Source organism: Bidens hawaiensis, unplaced genomic scaffold (assembly GCF_021521415.1).
Source record: "Bidens hawaiensis isolate Kalapana, Puna unplaced genomic scaffold, B.hawaiensis_p1.1 tig00035123_1, whole genome shotgun sequence".
Classification (NCBI taxonomy): domain Eukaryota; kingdom Viridiplantae; phylum Streptophyta; class Magnoliopsida; order Asterales; family Asteraceae; genus Bidens; species Bidens hawaiensis.
Genome location: NW_027496118.1, coordinates 12,429 through 24,856, shown reverse-complemented (window position 1 = coordinate 24,856; position 12,428 = coordinate 12,429).

The following is a 12,428-nucleotide window of genomic DNA, read 5'->3' as shown; positions in this document are numbered from 1 at the left end:
TTTGTACTATACCTACTAAGGTATGGGTAGAACAGACGATCTGACCAGAGCAGCCCATGAACCAATCACAGGGTGACAGCTCACCGACAACAGTACGAGGAGGAGCACCCTCTAGTACTGTTTGTCACTATTAGCCGCTGCCTACTCACCAACCATTACTATGGGACGTGCGCAGCCTACAGTTGGTGGAACAGTGCATAGCCGGCAGTAAAGGAACAGTATACAGCCGACCTTGTTACTGTCGGCCGTAGTCTATCCACCAACCAGCATGGCATGTGCGTAGTCCACTGTTGGTAGAACAGGAATACTATTCAGCCGGCTGTACCTTCTAGGAAACCTACCTTCGGCTATAAATACTCCAACACCTTGGAATGGTAAGGACATCATCTGATATCTCATTCTTATCTAGCAATCTCTTAATATACACTTATATTCAGAGCAATCTAGTCTGATTCTCACGCCGGAGGGTGGTCACAAGGAGGAACCCCCCACCTTCTCAGTGACGAGCTTACGGTGTCTGTTTTGCAGGTCACCTGAAGAACAACCTTCTCTGCTGGACCTCATCCTCGTGGGAAACATTACTTAACCCCCAAATTATCCGTAATCTGCCCCGGGTCACTTAGTGTTTCTTCATTGGCGCCATCCGTGCATAAAAGCTAGAACTAATTCTTATTCGAAAATTTCTGAAGAAATGGTTAACGTTACTCCGGTCTCAAGGCCAGTAAGCGACCAAGAAACCCCGGTAACCACAACCCCAGCAACTGGGGGGAACACCGGCGGTTATACAAATTTTACGAACACTACCCCGGTTACCCAAGCTGGGGCAAGTGCAGTAAACAATATTCCACTGGGGTTCACTGATGCCCAGTTGGAAAAACGAACGAGGGTCCCTCGCCAAACACTAGATCAAGTTAAGGCGTGGGCCGAAGCACGTCAGAAAGAGTTCCAAGCTGAGTTGGATGAACGCTTGCGTTCAGTTCAACAGGCTGACGAATTCGGCAGTACTCGCCAACGTCTCAATATGAACAGTGAGTGCGAGTACTCAGACGATGAGCGGGAAGAATCCGATACCGACGCAAACCCTCGCCATAAGGCAAAAGGGAAGCGTAAGGAAACGGACTTCCAACCGACAAGGAATTTTGGGGAAGCCTTTAAACCAACGAATGCGGAGAGAAACCCGCGTGACTTCTCCAAAACCTTTAGACCAACTGCTGCAAATGCAGGAAAGTCAAAGTTTGCAAGGGACATTGCGGAAGCAATCGCCCCGAGAAGTGCCAAACAAATGTCTAACGTTGGCACTTATGATGGTCTATCCGACCCAGACGACCACTTGAACAGATTCATTGCGGGGGCAACCGTCAGTAACTGGACGGAACCCACGTGGTGTTATATGTTCCAGATGACTCTGGTTGGAGCGGCCAGGGCATGGTTCGATCGTTTACCGGTCCACCACATATATGATTGGGCGGACTTTCAGAACAAGTTCAGCCAACACTTCAGCCAACAAAGGAAATATACGGAAGAACAGTGGACGATCCTCAACTGCGTTAGAGAGAAGGATGAATCTTTACTAGACTTCATCACTCGCTTCAACTCCAAAAAGCTAAGTCTGGGCAACATAAGTGAAGATCTCGTTCGCGCCGCTTTCATCCAGGGCGCCGAATACCCAGAGCTTATCCGCACATTGACGGGTAAGGACGGCATGCCATCCACATGGGATGCCATCATGACGGCGGCCAAGCGCTTTGCCGAGACGGAAAAGCAACTGGGAAGGGATCTTCCCCAGAGTACACACCTCTACACGCAAAGGACTAGAGAAAACAATGTTCGGATCGCCCGACAGAACAAAAAGAGGAAGCTAGGTATTTGGCAGTCAAGGGTAAACTTTGACACCTCATCCAGCTCTCACCCTCTTGTTGGCGGAAGAAATAACACACACCCTTCAAGCCAAAAACACCGGTGGACGCCACTCACCAAAAGCGTCACGGAGATATTTGCCACTGAAAAACTACCATGGCCAAAAGCTCCAATGATCCGGCAGCGACCTAATGCGGATCAGAGCAAATCCTGTGACTTCCACGGGACAAAAGGTCATAGTACGGAAGAGTGTACATCCTTGAAGGATATTGTTGAAGCATTCGTCAATGATGGAAGACTTGCACACCTGGTGGCATCAATCAAGAAGGGAGGAAGGAACGATAACCGGTACAGAGGCAACGGACGAAAGCCCGTTGACATCAGCATCAACATGGTTCATGGTAAGATCAGAGGAAGAAAAAGGCGAACGACAGAACCATGCGCGTGGAAGGAAGCTGAGGTGCGCTTCCCGCGAGTGCCAGGAGGACCCAGCAAAGAAGGCCCTATCGTCATCAAAAGCCAGCTGGGGCACTACATCACTTCTCGCACTCTTGCTGACAACGGCGCCTCGTCAACGGTGATGTACAGGCAGTTCTTCGACAAGCTAGATGACGAAGACAAGGAACGCCTGGAAACGATCTGCGCCTCGATGGAAGGGTTCGATGGCAGCACAAACACCCCCCTGGGTATCCTATCTTTCCCCGTCACTCTTACGGACGGGAACCACTCACGCACAGAAGACGTGGATTTTGTCGTAATGAGGAAGCCACACCACACATACGACATTCTCTTCGGAAGAGACGGGATGGCAAGATTCAACGCTGTGGTATCCTCAGTCCACGGCATGATGGGATGGCCAACAGCTGAGGGTGTAGCGATGATCACCGGCATTCCCCAGGTATGCATCGCATCTGTCTCATCCAAACCTAAACCAAAGATGGCTAAACCAACCATCACCGAACCAGAAAGATGGGCCTTCAACGGCAAATACCCTGACCAGGCCGTTTCCATTGGCCCAACAGTTGTTGATCCCACACGCACCTTACTCAAGCGCTTATTACAGAAAAACGCTGACATCTTCGCGTGGACACCAGCTGACATGACTGGTGTACCCCGAAGTAAGGCAGAGCATAAGCTCAAATGCGATCCGGCTGTTACGCCAATCGTACAAAAGCGCAGAGTAATGGGGCCAGAACAAACTAACGCGTGTAGAACCCAAGTCAAGGAACTCCTTGACGTAGGCATCGTACGCGTTAGTAGATATCAAACATGGGTTGCAAATCCCGTTATGGTACCGAAGAATAACAAACAATGGCGCATGTGCATAGATTTCAAGGACTTAAACAAAGCATGCCCCAAAGATTGTTATCCGTTACCCGAAATTGATTTTGAGGTGGATTCGTTAGCACCGTTTTGCCTTAAATGCTTCCTGGACGCGTATAAGGGGTACCATCAATTCCACATGGCCGTTGATGATCAGGACAAAACCGCTTTTCGGACGCCCGATGGCACATTTTGTTACCAAATGATGCCATTCGGACTTAAGAATGCCGGGTCCACATACCAACGCCTGATGGACAACCAGTTTCATGCCCAAATTGGGAGGAACTTGGAAGTCTACATGGATGACTTGGTCATCAAAAGCCCTGACGCAGAAGCGATGTTGAAAGACATCGAAGAAACTTTCAACACGCTTAGGAAGATAAACATGAAGCTCAACCCGAGCAAGTGCGCCTTTGGAATGGAAGAAGGGAAGTTCTTGGGGGTCATCGTCACTAAAGATGGCTTCAGAGCGAACCCTGAAAATGTCGAAGCCATTATCAAAATGGAATCACCTACTACCATTAAACAGGCTCAGACACTGAATGGACGACTAGTGGCACTTAATCGCTTTTTGGCAAACCACGCGGATAAGTCGTTTCCTTTCGTGTCAACGTTGAGAAACTGTTTAAAGAAAACGCACTTCCGCTGGACACCAGAAGCGGAAGCAGCTTTTCAGGAGATTCGGTCACGCTTGATCGAACTCCCAACGCTCACAGCACCAAAAGCGGGAGAGGAGTTAATCCTATACCTTTCCGCAACAGATAGAGCAACCGGGGCAGTCCTGCTAGTAGAGCGAAAAGGCATCCAGATGCCAATCTATTATGTCAGCCGTATCCTAACAGATGTAGAAACCCGGTACTCTACCCTCGAAAAATTAGTCTTAGCACTTATACACGCTTCACGCAGGTTAAGACGATATTTCCAGGGTCACCCAATCACCATTCTCTCCAACTTCAAACTTGCAAACGTTCTAGGCAAACCCGAGTTATCGGGACGCCTAGCCAAATGGGCAATTGAGTTGGGGGAGTACGCGATAAAGTATAAGCCAAGACCAGCCATAAAAGGCCAGGTTTTGGCCGACTTTATTGCAGAAGTGCCTGCGTCGCGGGAAAAAGAGTGTCAGGAAGAGGCTCAACCCTCTCCAGCACAAGACATCAATGATGTCTGGCGACTCTACACTGATGGAGCAGCCAGTAACGAGGTCTCAGGCGCAGGGCTGAAACTAACCAACCCAGCAGGCCAAGAATACACTTACGCTATTCGATTGGATTTTCCAGGTACGAATAACGAAGCCGAGTATGAGGCATTCTTGGCTGGGTTGAGAATTGCGCGTAAGATGGGAGTGAAATACTTGGAAGCCCACGTGGATTCCATGTTAGTAGCCAATCAAATCAACGGGACGTACACGGCCGTGAACGACACAATGGCCCTGTACCTCGCACAAGCAAAAACCCTTATGCGCGATTTCAACGACTGCAAAGTCATACACGTCAAGCGTAGTGAAAACAAATCTGCGGATGCGTTAAGCAAGCTTGCATCATTAGCCTTCACCCACTTGGGAAAGGACATCCGCATTGAACTCCTCGAGGCACCTTCGGTCCCGCACATGGAAATTTGTGTCATCCAAACCGGCACAGAAACGTGGATGACACCAATAATAAAATACCTCGCGGCAGGTACGCTACCAGAGTCAAAAGCACAGGCAAGAAAACTACGCTGTAAAGCATTGAATTATCAACTCATCGATGACATCCTTTACAGACGTAACTTTCTTGGCCCACTCTTAAGATGCGTGGACAACCAAGATGCTGACTACCTCCTAAGGGAAGTACACGAAGGCATCTGTGGAGTACACGCAGGTCCACGCGCTGTTGTAGCTAAGCTAAACAACGCGGGATACTTTTGGCCGGGGATGCATACGGATGCGCTGGCATACATCAGAAAATGCAGGTCTTGCCAGCTCTACGCACCCAACACGCACCGCCCAAAGAATGAACTTGTTCCAGTCACCTCTTCATGGCCATTTCAGAAGTGGGCCATCGATGTGACAGGCTCATTTCCTACAGCAGCAGGAAATGTTCAGTTCCTAGTGGTAGCCATCGACTACTTCACCAAGTGGATAGAAGCAAAACCCTTAGCCCAAACAACCGCGAAACATATCAAAAAATTTATTTGGGAATTTATTATTTGTCGTTTTGGACTTCCACAGAATTTGGTGAGCGATAACGGCACCAACTTTGCTGACAAGAAGCTACAACAGTGGCTGAAAGAACTTCAAATCACCCACACCTTTACCTCAGTGGCACACCCGCAAGGTAATGGTGAGGTGGAAAGAGCAAATAAGAGCATCGTCGAAGGCATAAAGAAAAGACTCTTGGAACACAGATCCGGCTGGGTGGACGAGCTTCCGCACGTCCTTTGGGCAAACAGAACGCTGAAGAAGGCCAGTACGGGAGAAACCCCGTTCAGTCTCACTTATGGCACTGAACCCATGGTCCCGGTCGAAATTGGTTTACCCTCACCAAGGGTCTTGATTCAGCCAGAAGACAATGATGCGGAAAGACGGTTGGACCTTATGCTAACCGAGGAACGCAGAGACTTAGCCGCAGTGCGTGAAGAGAACTACAAGCGACAAATGCAAAAGTACTACAACACGCGGGTAAAACTCTGCAACTTTAAAGTAGGAGACTACATACTGCGTAACAACGAGGCTTCGAACCAAGAACGCCCAGGAAAGCTGGCCCCGGTCTGGGAAGGGCCATACATTATCAAAGAAGTTCTGGGAAAGGGCGCATACCGGCTCGAAAGGCTCGATGGCACTCCCATCCCAAGAACATGGAATGGAGCTCAATTACGCAAATGTTATATGTAGATCAATTCCAAACTTGTAAAGAAAAGGCCTAGAGCCACTTCTAATGGAAATGATTCTCCTTTCACAATGTGTTGATAGCCTTACCTTTATACTTATGAACTTCCCACACTGATGTGCCGGTATTCACCGCATAAATAGGGGAAGAAGTAAGTCGTTACGTGTGGAAGGCGGCAAAACCCGCATAAACACAACGGTAAAAATTTCAAGTTTTAAGGAAAACCTCCACGCAGGTCAGATGTAAGTAAAGTTTAGTCATCCTTGTAAGTGCAAGTGACGGTCTTACCCGCACAATCACGAACAAGGAGGCAAAACTTCAACCTATTATCTACCACGTCCAAAGGTTAACTTATTCTGAACACTTAGAAAATTTTAAAGGAAAAGATGAGGAAAACTTACACGCAGGTCAGATATAAGTAAAGTTAAGCCATCCTACTAAGTGTAAGTGACGATCATACCCGCACGATCATGAAAGAGGAAGCGAAAAAAACTTATAATTTGCCACGTTTAAAAGTTAACTTATCTAAGTACTAAAGAAATTGCTAAGTTAGATCAAAACATGCGTCAAATAAACAAGGCAAAGAATTAACACAATCTTTATTCCATCAAATTTAAATATTACAAAGATTGCTGGGTGCATACCCGCATACAAAAAAAGCTATACAAAAGCAAAAATCTACGCTAAGGGTGGAAAGGGATCTTCAGGATCATGCTTCAGGACCACTTCCACTTGGACCCGCACCATCAGCAGAGCGTGGCGGTTCAAGGAAAGCTTTAAGGATAGCTAGCCCATCATCAGCAGCAGCGACTTCGTTTACCTTCTCCACCACCGGATGCGGGAAGGCGGCATACTGATTCACTGCTTGGTCATAAACAGCTTCAGTATCCACATCATACAAAGGGAAGTTGGAAGGCGGGATGCCTTTCTCAACAAACCCTAGACCAAGCAGGAAGCCGGCCTTTTCCCCATCCTCATGAGAAGCGTTGAGGGCTGTGCTCATAGCATCGTCATAAGACGTCTCCGTGAAGACCCGATGCACAACCTACAAAAGAAAAAATAATACAAGTATCAAAACCTTTTCTATTTACAGAGAAAAGCGTAAAGACATGAAAAGCTTACCTGAGACAACGCTTCTCGAAGAAGCCATTCCTTGGAAACCAGAGCTTCTTGGAGGGCGGCTTGAGCTTGGGTACAGGCGCGTTCGGCTTCACTTTTATTCAGGTTGGCAAGCAACACTTCCTTTGCAGCAGCCTCTTCGACGCCCTTTAGCTTCCGCTCAGTGTGGTCAAGCACGCCCCTCTGGTCCAGGATCTCTTGGAGCTTCTTCGTTTCCTCCATCGCCAAGGCATCATGAGCCTGTTGGAGCGCCTCTAATTTAGCTTTAAGTTCCTCATTCTCGAGGCGTAGAGGCTCAGCAACAGCTTCAGCCTTGGTGGCCCTTTCAGTTGCGTTCCTAGCAGTTTCCTTAGCCAGCCGAAGCTGTTCGTTAACAGCTTGGGCAGCCTTGGAACGGGCCTCGAGACGGGCCTGAACCTCAACTTCAAGGGCCTTGAACGCCTTCTCCTTTTCCGCAGCCGCGGCGGAGAGCCTCCTATTCTCCTCCCGGACAGCCCGCGCCTGAGCTACTTCTTGAATGTGAGCTGCTTTTAACTTGTCGTTTTCACGACAAAGCAGCTCGACGCGCGGCTGCATCCGGGCCAGGAGAACCCGAAGCTCATTGGTTAGCCTACTTTCTTGGTAGCTAGCCATGGCTTCCCCCAACGCACCAATGGGAGCTGCGTGACGAGCCCACTCCATGCACTCCACAGGTGTGCGAAGGGTTGTTCCTCGGCGAATGTTCCATCGAGGAACATACACTTCATTGGAATCCGACACTGCAAAAAACAAAAAACAGTTAGGAAAAGATGATATAAAAGAAAAAAAATAGGCCAAAAGAACCCTACGCACCTGTAGGGTCAATAACAGGCCGATAGCCGCCAAACCCATCACCTGAACCCAAGGAAAATCCGTCCAAGAGGTCAGGTAGATGGGAAGGAGGCAGACGTTGGCGAGAAGCCCCATGCATACCTGAAGGATCGGCCGTCGTTGCCGATGACGGAGGAGGCATGGTGAAAGCCGCCGCGGCCGCCGCGGTCGCCGCTGCGGAGTCCGCAGCAAAAGTAACCGCCGGCTCAGTGAAAGATGTGGTAAAAATGGCACTGACAGCCGGCGGTGATGTCATCACAGCTGGAACAGTTGGCTCAATGGAATGAGCAACTGAACCAGCGGAAGCAGGCGCAGCCGCCTGGGTCGTCGCCTCAGGTAGGCTGACCAAGCCTACCGTCATGGGCGGGGGGGTACTCCTCCCCGCTCCACCCTGGAATGCGTCAACATCCACGCCTGCACAAAGAAGATAAGTATTAATGATGGAAAGCTATGCAGTTAAAAATATAGTTTGTACTTACGGGTTTTCTTGAGCCTAAAAGTGCGGACAGGCGGGGATGAACCCGATGGAGCCGGCCTCTTCACGCCGGTCACCGTTGTCATCCTGGGCTCTCCGGAGGTGACAATCGTCGCAGCCTCCGGAGCAGTGGTCTTATCACCACCGGGGTTCCCCGCCACCTCCTCGCTCTCGGCCTCTGAGTCAGACCGAGGCACTGGATCGGCAGTGGAGGCCACCTTCTCCTTCCCCTTCCCGCCGGCAGCCTTCTTCTTCCGCACCAACGGAGGACCATCTGCGGATTCCTCATCAGAACATAAGATTAGAGGAATTCCAGCAGAGGTTTCAACATTGAGGGGTCGAGGGTTGAATAGCGCCTTACCTGGCCGCCTGGCGCTCAGGATCTCGTGGCCTAGCGGGTAGACCTCCACGAACCGATCCGCCGTTTGTTCTAGGATGGGCAAATCGTTCTCATCTAGAGCACGAGTACCCATCCGAGCGGGACTGTCAGCCTCCCGCGGATACAGGAGCGACTGCAAGTCGTTCCCCTCTGAAATAAACAGGAAAGAAGTTAGAAGAGATTCTAAATCAACAAAAAGAAACAGAGCATACCGTAAGGAACAGAGTTCAAACCGTATTCGAGGATGATCGGGATCTTTCGCGCATCCGCATCCTTCCACACCCGGCTCATCCCGAGCATCACCATCCCGGACTCCGCAAACCGGTAAACCGGAGATTGGACTCGGGATATCTTCGAGAACCATTCCGCCTCCTGGTAGTTGGAGGCATGAAGGCTTGGGAGAGCTTGCCCATTCTTGAATTTCATGGCAAGGGGGATGGCGCGAGCGGAGATGAAAAAGAACTCCCGCTTCAACGAGCGAAGACTACGCTCGGTTGCGCAAATCTTCAAACCATTGATCCGGGTTATCAGGGTATACCACCCCTGGATGCACCTCCAAGTGTAGAAGGTCATCAGGCGGTCGACAAAGGGCTCAATGCCCAGAATCCGGCACACCCACTCGAAGTGGCGAATCTTCGCGATCGCCATCGGGTGCACCTCGGTCAGGTGTACACCGTGCCTCTCTAGGACACGGTACACAAACTTTGTCAACGGGAACCTAAGATTCCCATAGACAAGAATGCAGCATATACCCCGATCTTGCCTCTGGGGGCATCATACACCGTTTGATGGGGTTCAGGAAACTCAGGCTCGAGAGACTCGAGCATGAACTTCCTGACGATGTACTGATATAGATCGACAGGCAGAGCACACTGGCACTCGCCAGCAGTACTCTTGTCATCGGCGTGCACCCCAGCCTCCTGGGCTGTACCCTCAAGATCGTAAGAAGACATCTTGCAGATGAAAGAAGAAAACGATTTCAAGAGAATGCTCGACTGAAAAGGTGAGTATTCGCCGGAAATCGTTTTGAAGATGAAGAGAAAAGTGAAAGTGTGGATTACAAAGAACCCTCTCCCCCTTTATATACTAATCGCAATTAATGCGATGAATTTAATGCGGAAGAGAGAGAAATCGAAGGTGCAATGAAACTATGACACGTGGCAAAAAGCAAGCTGGCAACAGCTGTTGAAAGGACGCGTACCATTAATTTCGCGGCCACGCGCCCGAAAAATCGCGCCCACACGCCTGAAAAAGCGTCTGGAATGACCATGTACTGTCACGTCACCATAACTTCCTGCACGTCCTGACACAGTCAGAAGAAACTGTCGCACGACGTTTCAGAGGTTTGGACTGTTCTTATCCTTTCACCAACTCTTCGAATTTCAAAAAATTCAAAAAGATTCAAAAGTAAGCGGGAAAATATCCCTTACCTTGGCAACCAAGTAACTGTAAGACAGGTGCGGGTACAGTGTTAAGGCAAAACCTTTCACATACTTAGCACCCGCAGGGAATTGACGCCAGGAATACCTTGGAAGTAAAGTAACCGTAAGACGAGTGCGGGTACAGTGTCAAGGCAAAACCCTTCACATACTTAGCACTCTGCAGGGAATTCAAACCAAGAAGGATCTTCTGGGCCATGCTTGCGGAAACGGGAATAACATCCCCGCATGACGGGAACGTCGAGAACTATATTGTCTGAAACTCCAAGATGGAATTGGTGGTTTTAGCATAATTGATCACTATGTTGAAAACTACCAAAACCCCATGGAGAATCCACACAAGTAGGACTCAACGCTCCTGACTTGCGAGGAGGTTACAAACCTACCCGCTTCATACCCAAAGATCAAGCAGAAAAGTCAGGAATTTCTGCGTGACATCAGGAAAACCGCGGGAAGAATCCCCACGGAAAACCTTAAAACTAAAAACCCTTTTCAAAACCCCTTACTAGTCCAAAAGTTCACCTCACTTATTAATAATTCATGAGAAGAACATTGGACTGGGTGGACTTGAAGAGGTAGGTCCCAGCAGAGCCCAGTTGGACCCGCAAGACTCACCTTGAACAGGGACGTCTGCGCAACGACCAACTGCTCCCGCAGGACCCACCATGCTCAGAGAAAACCTTACGCGCAGTACGCCAGCTGTACCCGCAGGGAAAGCCTCCCAATGGTGAAGTACCCCGCTTGTTCCCGCAGTTGCGGATACAAGCCATCAGGGAAGGCTACCCGCACTGACAGCAAGGCTACACGCACAAGGCACTAACTACTTCAGTAGTCACATGAAGGAATGAGCAAGGCGGGAATAATCCCGCCTAAATGAGCCAGTCCGTATGCTTCTGGAAGATCTTTTGTACTATACCTACTAAGGTATGGGCAGAACAGACGATCTGACCAGAGCAGCCCATGAACCAATCACAGGGTGACAGCTCACCGACAACAGTACGAGGAGGAGCACCCTCTAGTACTGTTTGTCACTATTAGCCGCTGCCTACTCACCAACCCTTACTATGGGACGTGCGCAGCCTACAGTTGGTGGAACAGTGCATAGCCGGCAGTAAAGGAACAGTATACAGCCGACCTTGTTACTGTCGGCCGTAGTCTATCCACCAACCAGCATGGTCTGTGCGTAGTCCACTGTTGGTAGAACAGGAATACTATTCAGCCGGCTGTACCTTCTAGGAAACCTACCTTCGGCTATAAATACTCCAACACCTTGGAATGGTAAGGACATCATCTGATATCTCATTCTTATCTAGCAATCTCTTAATATACACTTATATTCAGAGCAATCTAGTCTGATTCTCACGCCAGAGGGTGGTCACAAGGAGGAACCCCTCCTTCTCAGTGACGAGCTTACGGTGTCTGTTTTGCAGGTCACCTGAAGAACAACCTTCTCTGCTGGACCTCATCCTCGTGGGAAACATTACTTAACCCCCAGATTATCCGTAATCTGCCCCGGGTCACTTAGTGTTTCTTCACATATAATTAAGGTTATTTTCTTATATATGGCCGACCACATCACGTCTGCCCTACTTGTAATTTGTTAATTTTAAGGTAATCAACCTATAGTTGCTACTTTTCTCCAACCGTCACATGTCATCGCCTTATCTTAAGTAAATAGTTTATTTCATACTCAAGAAAACAATGGATATCAAATTATATGAGTCTTCTTTAATATATGATAGATCGATACTAATTTATTACTGAAGTCATACAACTTATTGGTGGGGTAGTCCGAAGGTTTACGGCCGTAGGTTCACCTGAAGATTTCTTCAGTTTGACATTGTGGGTTCGAATCTCATTCATGTGTTATATTTATCAAATCAAACAACCCCTTGAGAGCTTTACAATGTTTAGGTCATGGGTATACTCTAACACCCAACATAAGTTAAGATGACATGATATTTTAAATATGCATTAAATCACTTATCACTGGTGTTAAGTGTGTTAAAAAGGCCCATGGATTATGCTTTTTACGGGTTAAAAAGAACAATATGTATTAATTATTAATTGATTTGTTATTTTAATTATGGGTTAAACCATTTTCTTTGTGGATGACATAG